The 12,178-nt window shown below is 43.7% G+C and overlaps 1 protein-coding gene across 4 annotated transcripts in view; it reads left to right on the forward strand.

The window, feature by feature from the left end:
• The window catches only part of NCOA7 (nuclear receptor coactivator 7), a 123,013-nt gene that overhangs the window by 76,058 nt on the left and 34,777 nt on the right, over nucleotides 1-12,178 (forward strand). Inside the window, exon 1 of one of the 4 annotated variants that reach the window (XM_006027723.3) lies at nucleotides 9,630-9,765. The exons of the other annotated variants lie outside the window; for them this stretch is intronic. The gene's annotated coding sequence lies outside the window, so the exon portion shown is untranslated. Of the gene's footprint in view, nucleotides 1-9,629; nucleotides 9,766-12,178 lie in introns of those variants that run through there. 4 annotated transcript variants of the gene reach the window in all.

Genomic DNA, 12,178 nt, shown 5'->3' on the forward strand with positions numbered 1-12,178 from the left:
CAGGGCCTACCCACCACTTAAACCATTTTCCCCTTTGTGTTGGGGAGAGAAAGGTGTAACCAGATTGAAGCAGGGCAGAGATGACAGGGAAAAGCACAGCGCATGCTTGGGAACACTGCAGAGATCCCCAGGTCCCATCCCCAATAATATCGCACAGAGAAAGCTAAGAGACCCTTGAAAGTTGCTCTTCTCCTCCTTTCTTTAGGGCTAGGTATAGACATTCAAAAGCCTGAGAGAGAATTGATCTAAGTCATGTGATTTTCTGTAAGCGGCGAAGTTTAGCTCAGTAGTGAACAGAACATGCATTTACCCTTTGGAGGGAAATCTTAGTCCGGGTTCCGCCATTTTGAAACTGGTCTATGTGTGCTGAACTTCTGTTCTGTTATGGGTATGGAATGGTTTACGATCACTTATACCAGCAAAAGTGTAATGTGTGTACCTGGTTTAGGTGTTTTCTGCACTTGAATAAACTTTGCATTGTACAACTGCTCACCTGTTTTGAACCACCGGTAGTATGAAGAGCCGTAATCCTTGTTATAGTATGGTTTTAAGCTGATTATGAATCCACCATTACAGCAGTTTCATTTAGACCAGGGACCAACCTCTTAGGCTCATGGGCCAGATCCAGCTTGCAAAGATGTGATTCGGTGAAGGAGCAGGAGAGGGAAGGGGGTTGCCGATATAAAGGAGCTGCATTAAAACAGCAACTTAAAGCCCCTGGTCTGTGCCCTCGCTTGAATTTTCCTTTCCCCATTGGCATTTACCATAGTTTTCAGCAGCGCCTGGCAGGCAGAGGGAAGTGAGAGGACTGGAGTAGAAAGGAAAGGATTGGAGTAGCATAGAGCTGGCGGCAGGGGATCACAACCATCTGGACTGGCATTCTAAAAGGTGTTACTGCTTGATCTAGACCATGGTTTCCTTACTTGCTTAGGAGAATGAGATGTGAGACAATAGCTAAAGCCTTACTCAAGTCTAGGTATATCACATACCCTGCTGCTTCTCTGTCTACAAGGCTTGTTGTTATGATACGCACATAGAAGGACATTAGGTTGGTTTGTTGTGATTTGTTCTGTTACTTCTCATCTTGGTATCTTCTATGTATTTACAAATATGTTGTTTGATTATTTGTTCCAGTATCTATCTAGATCAGGGCCAGTGAGATTTTTGCAGTGGAGGGCCATTTAACAAAATCTTGGCTCCAAGCTGCCACAGCCAAAACTGCCACCATAGTGCTGTCGTTGCTACCTCTCTCTTCCACAAAAGACCTCCTGGTTGTGGGCTTGTTAAAATGGCTCCATGGGCTGTAGGATGCTGACTCCTGCTTTAGCTTAGTTTCCTGGCCCCCAGTTTCCTCCTTTTTAAAGTAAGAGACTGTCTTTGCCCTCTTCCATGCTCAGTGACACCTACCTCTGCTCTTTTCAGATACCTCCAGCAATACAGGAAAGAAAATATGAAGGAGAAGTGTGATATGTCAGGACAAATGTGTAAGAACTGAGGAGAGAGGGTTTGGTGGAGAGAAGAGATTGAATTTACAGGCTCCTAAAAAAAAAAAAAAAAAAAAAAAAAAAAAAAAAAAAGTGGAGTAGCTGAAAGATCCTCTCACATTGGTATAAAACTGACTAGGAAGGAAGGTACCTCTCCAAACATAATATTAGTTGCAGTCTACGCAAACAGGTGTATTACTGAAAGCAGCAATGACGCCCACGCAGGGATGGAGAAAGATTTGTTGAGTTATTATCCTCTTTTTTCCTTCTCCACATGCCTACACTAGCCAAAACGTGAATTCTGTCTCTCAAGTTCTTTGTCTCTTAGAATGACTCATGTGGTAGTAGTTGCACCATATCCTCTTGTGAGACTGTTTTGCACACTAAACAAACGTCACTGATAATGAATGTTCTCTTAGTTAAATTTTTGCCCAGTTTTATGACTGGATCACTCTGAACCCTGCGTTTATACACTTCAGATGCTTGTGAATTTCAATGGTATCTGCTTCTTAGTCATTGTTTAGCTAAGTTATTTAGATGATTTATTTTTTTTCCCCTAATGAATCAACTCTAGGGGACAGTAGGAATAGATAGGACCCCTGGATCTTAGGTTTTAGGCCATCCAAAGCAACTGGTTTGTCAAGCCTTCAGTCTCTTCTGCACCTCTTCTCTACTTTTACTGTTAACAATACAGGAGAGTTGCGATATCAATGTTGGGACATTTTTCTAGGAAAAAGCCTGGTGTAAGAAGGATGTATAATCTGAAAATCTGTTTATAGATTATTTTGCCTTTTATCTTCTTGTTTTCTTCTCTCATTCTCATAAAAAATAATAGTTTTATTATTAGGGATATTGGCATGAGAGTCAAATCATCTCCTTCTACTTAATTCCCTACTTACATTCTTAATACTTCATTATATGAAATGTTATTGTGAAATCAAAAATTGGGAATTTGTCATTTAAGTGGTGTAATAGCAGATGAATGCCTCCAATAATAAGTATCCTGGTTTTCCTTTGGTAATTTTCAATTGTTTTGCATCTGGTGGTGTGTGTACCCACCCACATTCCTTCACTCAAACATACAACCAATTCAGACTAATGGATATACCTTTTTACAAAAAAAAGTCTTTTAGTATTGCCACAGGTAAACAGATACAATATGCTTTGTGCATTTAAATTTACTATGAGATAAGATCAACACCATTAACCTATCTGAATGGGGTCCCTCAGGTCAGGTATGAACAGGGAACCTCTGTGCCTACATTTTCATCACACACAAGGCGGGGACGTAGCCCCATTTCTCCTGGCATGACTTTTCTCATGGACCATACTTTTGCAGGTTGAAATCTGTATAGAGAGAGGGTTGGGGATCACTCTGAACCCTGCATTTGGACTGGAGGGTTGGGGGCACATCGTTTCAATTTCTACAGAGTCCCAAGAAAAAGGAAATACAGCCTGAAACTCTCTTCCCCACAGTCTGTTCTGCCTACCCAACATCTTAAGGGCAGCCAGGGTAATGGTGGGAGGCCCTGGTGATCCAAGAGACTAGGGCTGGTGCAGTGTCAGAGGACTTCCTACAGCAGAGCTAACAACCTACCAGCTTTGGGAGTGGGCAAAAAATAGCCCTGAAACATTTGAATTATATGATAGAGCAATATAGATTAGAGCAGAGGTTCCCAACGTTTATGTGCCCAAGAGTACATTTGAATTTAAAAGAAAAAGCAGTGCGTGCCAAAATGAATATTAAAGTTTAGAATTTAGAATCCTGGATATGTGCATGCACGTAGTTTTGTTTGGGGAGGAAGTAGCAAGCGCTACTCCATCACTGCGTCAGTCAGACTGACTTGGTCTCATTTTGGTGGCCGTTGCATACAGCCTGAGTTCAATCGGCAGTGACAGCATTTTTTGTTGGAATAATGATTTTTATTGATCATGAAAATGTGTGCGAGCACCTGAGTAAACCTCGGGGGGCGGGGGACAGTGCCATGGCACCTGCAGGTACTGTGTTGTGAACCGCTGGATTAGAGGGTGTTGACAAGGCTTCTTTGGACTACAGTACCTGATTACCTACTTGGGTCCTCAGCTGGTCTTGCACTTGTTATTTATTGAAAGAAAAAGGACTCTGCCCTATATATAAATGTTACTAAAGGTAATAAAACGAAGGAAGCATATCACTAAACTTACTCTACAAATGCTATTAAAGCACAAACACTATTAGACCAAAAACAGTGTATTTATTAAAACGAGGTTGAAGCCACATGTTAGCAGTGATATTGGATCTATTAAATCATTAAATTAATACAACAGACATTGGATCCTAGTAGGTCCTAAAGTGGAATTTGAGAGAAGTGGCTGTTACTGTACAACCCCAATTGAAGAATATTACCAGGTGAGTCAAAGCAAGCTTGGGAGTAGGTTAGCAATTTTTATGTTGCAACTGAACTATTGCGTAATGTTTAGACCCCCAACCTCAAAGCTGTTAGAGCTCCCTTGGATTTCAGCATGTGCTGTCTAACCCTTCTCCCATCCATCCCCAGCACGAATGTCAGCAATATAGACTTGTAGTAGAACAACTGGTGTGCGTCAGTGTGTCTGTCCTTATTTTACAATATACAGATGACAACCCCAAATTTCTTAAGGTTTTTTGTCCATCATACAGGACACACTTTAAGATATAATATTTGTGGCTGGTTAAACCTGGAAGAGATGGTTTCCCTTTGGAGCAACCCCCACATGGACTTCACGGGTGGTTATACTATACTCACACCCTAAAATAATAATAATACATTAAAAAAAAAAAGCCAGAACATCTCCCAGTCAAGGGAAACAAAAGACAGAAAGAGGAAGAAGGGGAGAAATAAGATGTGTGAGATGAGAGGATTCACAAATTCTTTGAGTCTTGATGACTTCTGAATTGCTCTTAGGAGCTATTAGCTGTAGCTAATACTTACAGGTATTAGGGACCCCTCTGGTAATGGAGCTAGCAGGAAGAGTGGCCTGGTGTAGCCTTACTTGTCAATCTTGTTGTGATTTCTTTCCCAGTAGTGATCTGTGTCAGGATCTTGGACCCTCAGTCTTCCCTCGAATGGTTGTGTTTTCCCAAGTGGCAAGGCTCTCAGCTCTTACCTGGATTCTTAAATTAAGCTAGAATTGCCATCCATATCTTGTAGTGCTTCTTTCTTGGTCTTCAGGCAAATTAGGTGGGAAGCTTGCTTCAGGTTCTGTGAGCCGGACCGGGAAAGATTCATTTTATGTCATTTTAGGCTTGTGTAAATTTTGAGGGAAAGTCCTAACTTAAAAGATTAGTTTCAAAATATATTGTGCTACATATCTACATTTGCTGAAAGTTCATGAGACCCCAAACATTCCAAAACATGAAAAAGCTAAGACCACTTTTAACAAAAATAACAAGGCCTTATTCAGGTAATAAATGCTTTGAATTGCCATCTATTATCACTTACAGAAATTACTCTGAAATTCTATTGAAAAAATTAATTGCAAATACACTAACAATAAAGCACCAGTCGCTCACCCTTCATTTATCAACAATAATAAAAAATAAATTGGGACATCTTTATGACACATGCCCCTATCTTTTCTTGCAAACAAGGCAATCTGGAAACATTTATGTTTTTAGAATTGGGTCAGAAGTGGTGCAACTGACTCAGCTTGGAAATTTCCATCTTATAGGTGAAAGGTTACTTTAAAACTCATGTTTATGTGAAGCCTGTATTTTCATATGCTATATCTGTCTCACTTGGAAAGAATATATATGTTTGTAAATAGGTACTTGAGACACAGAAAGAAATGCTGTTGGGTAAAATTTTGAGTTTATTAATCTTGATAGTGCTCTTTTTGTCTGAACCAGTTTGTTTTTAGTCACCGACTGTCAAATTTTTGCAAACTTTTCTCTTGCGTCTGCAGTCATTAGTCTTTTACATTAGAAACAGGAATCTAGTTAATTTTTTCTCTATTGCATCAGACAATTGTTTTGGGACTCTTCTAATTAAATATATTAATGGTGATGTAAATTAGAATTGGAATGCATTACATGTCTTTCACAACATGATATTTGAGTTATGAGGCCAGGACCCTCTATCCAGTAAATAGGCAGACGGATGGGCTGACTTGTCTAATTCTTTTAAAGCAGCTGGTTCTGAGATTCTGCTGGTGAGAGATTGTGGGGTGGGGAAGGAATAGAGCTTCAAAGATAGGTAAATGTATAATAGATTTGAAAATATTACTGATTATTGTTTTATATGTTTGCAGTGCCTAGGGGCCCTAAACACATGTCCCATTGTGCTAGGCACCGCGCACATAACAGAGACAATCCCAAAAAGACACTTCCTGCCCTGAGAGGCTAAGATAACAGGAGATAATACAGTTGTGGTTCCTGAAGGAATTGAGACAGAACTGGTGAACATAAAAAACAACCATAGGATAGGGGACTAAAGAAGGGTGTTTTACAAGGACAGTATTAACTGATCTCTCAGAGCTATCCAGCTTGTAGTCTGACATATCTAGTTGCTATTATACAGCGTGTCATAGTTCACATACAGATTCTCATGGCTTGTCTATATGTACAAGATGTCTACTAGCGTGGACATGGTAATGCCAGCGTAAAAAGTATTTATACTGGTGAAGCTTATTCCTGTATAGAAAGGCACCATTGTGCAGATATGACTCTGGGCATGTCTCCATGAACAGGAACATGCATTCCCCAGGGACAAGCAGCAGCATATTTGTGCTGCTGCTAGTTGTCCCTGGGGAGTGTCCCTGTACGTGTTCTCTGGTGTGTGGCAAGCAGCCCTGGGTTGCACCTGGGCTGGCCCGAGCAGCCTTACCCAGGGTCCTGGGGGCATCCTGAGGCTTCAGCAGCAGCAATCTGGGTGCATGGAGTCTGGCCAGCAGCTAGAGCGTGGCCCTGGCTGGCCATGCTTTGGTTTTGGACAGTGCATGATGCTACCATGTATGCTGGTCCGGTTTTTTCTGGTGTGTGGGTTGGTTTTTTTTTGTTTTGTTTTTTGGGTTTGTTTTGTTTTTTTGTTTTGTTTTTTTTGGACGCCAGGATCCGCTGGTGTCAAAAAAGCCTGCTGCACTGCAAATTAGCAGTGTGGCGAATGCCTGCATGTGCCCTGCTTGTGGTTTGTGGTGCCGCACATATGCGTTCATGGGGTACGCAGCCTTTTGAGTTTAAAAAAAGAACCATATCCTTCACCAATATAGTTTTACTCTTAACTTTTAAGCATAGAGCAACCTTAAGTCATAGGAACTTTTTCATCACAAGAGAGATTCTTAAGCAAAATATCCCTGGTGTCCCTTGTTCTTTATAAATTTTATAGGATCCTTAATGTTCATGTGATCTTTAACCCTGAACATCCAGCAGAGGTAGGCAGAAGGGATGAGTGTATAACCCCTTTATTCATAGGACTCTTTTTTGGAGTGTACAATACATGTCCATACATTATAAGGCTCACCCTACTTTTTATCACCAGCCTCCCATATTTTGCAAGCAATCTGATATATTGTCAAACATGACTTTGATCCAGCAAAAGTGAACCAGTGTACCCTGATTTTTTTAACCTCTTTCCAGACCTCTTTTCCTCCCTCCCCCCCCCCCCCCTTTTTTTTTTCAAATGGGTTTCTTTTTTTGACTAATTGCACATTCCCATCAAGGGGACAAAGTTAACCCAGGGGCCAAGAGGCTGTTGCCAAACGTCCACTAACCACAAGCAAAAAATAATTCCTGCATCTACTTGCGCAATTCCTGAAGTGCTACTTCTGCAAAGCTGTAGAAATCCTTTGGAGTCCATTGGGAAATACCTTGCTATGTAACTTTAAATCCACTAAGCCAACAAATTTCAAAACTCATTTAATCAAGAATTAATTGAACTCTGTAAGAATTCTTCAAAATGATTCATTTTTTTAAATTATTTAATCTAGGAAAGCCTACTGCCTGAGTACAGTGACCAATACTATCAAAAAGCAGTCTACAAACCTTAACTGGTCTTCTAAAAGATGAGCATGGACCACCACAAGATCAGTCACAGTAGAGAGCTGGCTGATCACAAAGTGCTGGCTCTCCTTAATGATGCAGAGGGATTTGGCAGTTGTGAAATTGTGATGAATGTGGTTGAGGTGGCCTGTCTCATGAACCACTTCACTTTATCATTCTCAGTCCCTGAGGGCTGGATCCAACAAAGAACTTAGGTGCCTGCAGGGTAGGTGCTGCAGTACCTCAACTTTTGGCGCTGGAATGGAGAGAAGTAGAATTCAAAGCCCAGTTAGGTTCCCCCCGGGTCCCTATGCCATGCCTGGGAAGAGGTAGGCGTCTCAAAAAAAACAGTCTTAAGAATCCTGCTGATGGAGTAGGGAGCTGCGTAGAGCAAGTGTGAGCCAATAGGAAACACTGAAATAACCCAGACCTCTTTGGAGTTTGAGTACATGAATCAGAGTGGCAAAGGAACCATCTCCGTCCACTTGGGATCCAAAGCCTAAAGCCAACTCTGAAGAGTAAATACCTACAAGGATTTTTTGAATGGAGTGAGCAAGTGAAAAGGGAAGTAAACAAGGGAAAGCCTGACTTCACAGTTGTTGAGGCTCTGATCTGGGAGAAGGGAATCCTGGGTTCAAGTCTCTGCTCTCAGGATTATCACTGTTTTTTTTAAATCTGACTATTGTAGCCTCAAGGCACAAGGGTCTCCCCTTCCCAATATCCTTGACCCCCCATCCCACTCTAACATTGACAACCACCTCCCTCCCCTGCTTTCCTGCTGGAGGCCCATGGTGTGGCTGAATCCCAAGCACCTGGCCCACCATGCTAAAAGGTTGACCCAAACTATGGTCCACATTGATGAAGTCTGAGAGTCCTTCTCTTAAAGTAGGTAATTACTTGTGCTCCTGCTAACCAGAGCAAGATAGAGAATGTGTAAATCAGCCCCACATGATTGGGTAATACCTCTTCCCTTGATGTAATCTTTAAAGGCAAAAAAGACCTGGTTCAGGCCTCTCTGAAATTGTTTTTGTTGTTATTGTTTCTTTGGGTTTTTTTAGTTATTTGTTTTACATCTGGTTATTATTGTGGTTTATAACATAGGAACATGATGCCATACTTATGCCATTTACTGAGTGGCAGAGAATGGATGTTGAAAAGGAGAGTGAACTGGGTATGATCAGATTTTTTTTTTCTATTTTTTTTTTTCCCTACTGTTCCTTTCTCACTTGCAGCCTCCAGCCTTTAAAGTTTATGAAAACCTGATTCAGAGGCTGTATCCTAATTCCCATCCCCAATAGCTACTGATGCCCCTTTCCTCCAAGAACTGCTCCAATCTTTTTCTTTTCTTTTCTTTTCTTTTCTTTTTTTCCTTTTCAAACCTGGCTGAACAGTCAGCTTCCACAGCACCTGGTGGCAATGCACTAACCTCTCCCGATAATCATTTCTAAGCTCAGTGTGGGCAAATGCCCAACTGCTGCCTGGACATGAAAAGCAGAAGGAACTGGTCTCTGGGCTTGTCACATCTGTGATGTCCTTTAGATGAAGTGGGGATATGATCACCTTTCCTGTGCCTGTCGTCAAGCAGCATTGCTAATGGGGATGTGCGTGGGTGCGGGGGAAGAAAGGATCCTGTGACCAAGGAAGGGCTGGGCTGTATCACTGCCTCACTATCTCTTGCAGTGGGTGGGCTGAGAAGGTTGCTCAAACAGCCAGGTGAGGGGGTCGGAAGGGTTTGTAGCTGCCTCTGGCTCTTGGCTGAGGTAACACAGCACGTTCCCCAGCAAGGGGGCCCATGTGGGAGGGCTGGGGAGCTCTCGGGTTGCTGGGGCTGGGGCTGGATGTGCAGTATGTGCCGCAGGGGGGAAGGAGGGGCAGGGGGAGGCTCTACTCTCTCCTTTGTTCCTGCTGCTTGGTGGGCTGGGGCTGGGGGTGGTGCATGCCGGGCCGCACTTGCTGCCTCTACCTGGAGCTGCTCCCCACTCTGTGGAAACACTACTGCTGCTGTGGATGAGCAGGGGAAGAACGAGGGATAGCCGCAGCTGCTTGAAATAGCAACACTAACCTGCAGAGCAGCTCACGGAGCTCCACTCCTGCAAGTGGGGGTGGTGGATCCCTGCTCCAGGGAGGAGGGATCCCCCTGCTCCCTGGAGCTCAGTGAAGGCGGAGGCCATTTGCAAGGGGAGAGAGATGTTCCCTGTCTAGATGACAGCAGGACCTTAAGGTGAAGGGGGGGCTGTGCCAGGCAAGGGGCCAGCCTGGTTCTGCTGCATTTCTGGTCCTGTGCATGTGAGTAGATTTCCCCATCTCCTATGCTGAGGATGTTTGCAGCGGAGCGCTGCTATTGCATGCATGGTCCAGGCGCCTGCTGCACTTGCTGCCCATCTTCTGCCGCAGGCCCCAGGCCTGCAGCAGTTCGGACAGTGAGGAGGTGTCGTCATCTTCTGGGTACAGCTCTGCCCATGGGGACAGCTGTGAGTCCTTGCCCAAAGACATAGCCTGTGATCCTGGCAGCTCAGGGCCCAAGGGCAGCCTGCTGGATGCCATGCGGGACTTCTCCTGGTGCCTTGAGTGCAGGCAGCCTTACCTCGTGCTAGGTAGGGGGGCTTTGGTGTGGCCCACGCCTTCTCCTGGGCCCAGGTCTGGGGGGGGAGGGGAGCAGAGAGGATGGCACAAGCTTGAAATGGTTTTCCAGTGGGCCTGGGCCTGTCTTGACTTCTCTTTTCATAGCAAGGAACAGGAGGTTTGCAACCAAACATCATATAGTTGGTTCCAGCCGGACACGGCCATGGTGTTATGCAGGCCTATTTGATAGGTCAAAGGAAGGGTGTGGGCCAGTGCCCAGTGAGAAACTACAAGCCTCCCTTAATAAGGGAAGCCAGTTATGGGCTCTTCCAGCAGATTTCTGGACAAATAAACAGAAAAGGTTGGTAAGAGAGCTGGAAGGGGACACCTAGCAGAGCACACCAGCCTAGGCCCATTGAGTTCTGAACGAGTCAAGGAGCCGGTGGACGTTGACCAGTGAGACCTGCCTGGAGACTTGAGCAGAGGAGTGAAAGGAAAACAGCTGCTCACTCGCCTAGGTTTCCTGCAGCCAGAGCCTCTTGTCTCGTCTGTTAGCTACTAGCTAGTGAGCATGGGAGTTAGGGGCACAGCCTCTGAATTGTAACTTCCTGGACCTCAAATGCTGCATGGTTCCAAAGGAGAGAGGGACAGTGGAAAAAACTCTGGTCAAACCATGTTCACTCCGCCTTTCAGCAACCACAAGCCTATTTGATGTGCTGAAAGATTGTGGGCTTAGGCCCATCACACAATGCTATAAACTCTAGCAAGATGGACCTCTGATCTGACACAGTACCATGGTATTTCTTATGTTCTAACATGCCAGGAGACTGACTACGGTAACTTAGTGTAGAAGGTGATCATTGTTGGCCTCATGTTCTCCTTGGACTGTTCTTCACACCCCAAACTCCCTCTGAAAATGGTGGTTTTGCAAGCAAAGATGAGGCCCCTTCACACTTTTTTTTCATGGTGGGTTGGTTGTATTTGTTCTTAGCCCTCCCCCATGAATGTAGATTGGGGAGGAATGTCATAACACCATCAGTGCTTTTACAATCTATGCCATTCTCTTATCATGGATCTGTATGTGTCTTTAGATGGGTTTATCTGTGTTTGGGTATAGCTGGGTGGGTTTATCTCTGAAATAGCTGAAATGTTTGCCTGCCTGTTTCACCCTGTCACGCTGAGGTTTAGCTTTATTTTTCAAATGAATCCTTGAACCAGGTGGTTAAAAGGTGGAAATGTTTGTTTACAAGTTCAGTGTTCTGCTCTTGTAAGGGGTCAGCACATGCTAAGTCCTGCTGACTCCAGTAGGCCTTGTTTGCAGGGGCACACTCTAATAGGATCAGGGCCTAATGGAGCTCAAAAGTGCACTTACACACAGTTATCTCGAAGCAAGATTTGTTTGGCAGTCTGTTTTATTAGATCAGCTGTATAGATGGAAGAGAGGCTAGACAAGCTTTCAAGCACAAACGCTTCTCCCTCAGGCCTGAGAAAAGAGCAGATACAGCTTACACTAGATATCAGTAGAAGTTACTTATATACTGTACTTTATCTTGAAGTCATTGAGAAATCCACACATCTAGCTGATGGCTGGGCAGATATGGTACTAGAGTTCTAATTCCAGCTCTGCTTTTCTTCTTTCTCAGACCTTGGGCTGTTGCTTACACAGTGCAAAGAGGAGGGTACTACTGCTAACTTACTTAACATTTAGTGTGGAGAATTGTGTCTCTGATTACACAAGCATTTATATACCATGGTACCATGTACCAGCACTGTGTTTGCAGGGGTGTTAGATGACGAGTCCTTTGAGGATTAAAATAGAGGCATAGGTTGTAGCTGTGTTGGTCTAAGGACATAAGCAGACAAGGTTCTTTGGGTAAATCTGATATCTTTCATTAGACCAGCTCAAATAGTTGGAAAAATTCTTTTTTGCAAGCTTTTGGGTTAAATACCCTTAGTCAGGCTGAGGAAGCATTTGCGGTTGGTCTGTGCTCTTCCTGGATGGAATGAATAGTAAAGAAGCCAGAATCTTGCACATACTAGCCTCTGGTTTCTTTACTATTCGTCCCATTCAGGAAGAGCACAGACCAACTGCAGATGCTTCCTCAGCCTGATGGGGTATTTATACCCAAAAGCTTGC

The sequence above is a fragment of the Alligator sinensis genome, unplaced genomic scaffold (genome assembly GCF_000455745.1).
Source record: "Alligator sinensis unplaced genomic scaffold, ASM45574v1 scaffold257_1, whole genome shotgun sequence".
NCBI classification, from domain to species: domain Eukaryota; kingdom Metazoa; phylum Chordata; order Crocodylia; family Alligatoridae; genus Alligator; species Alligator sinensis.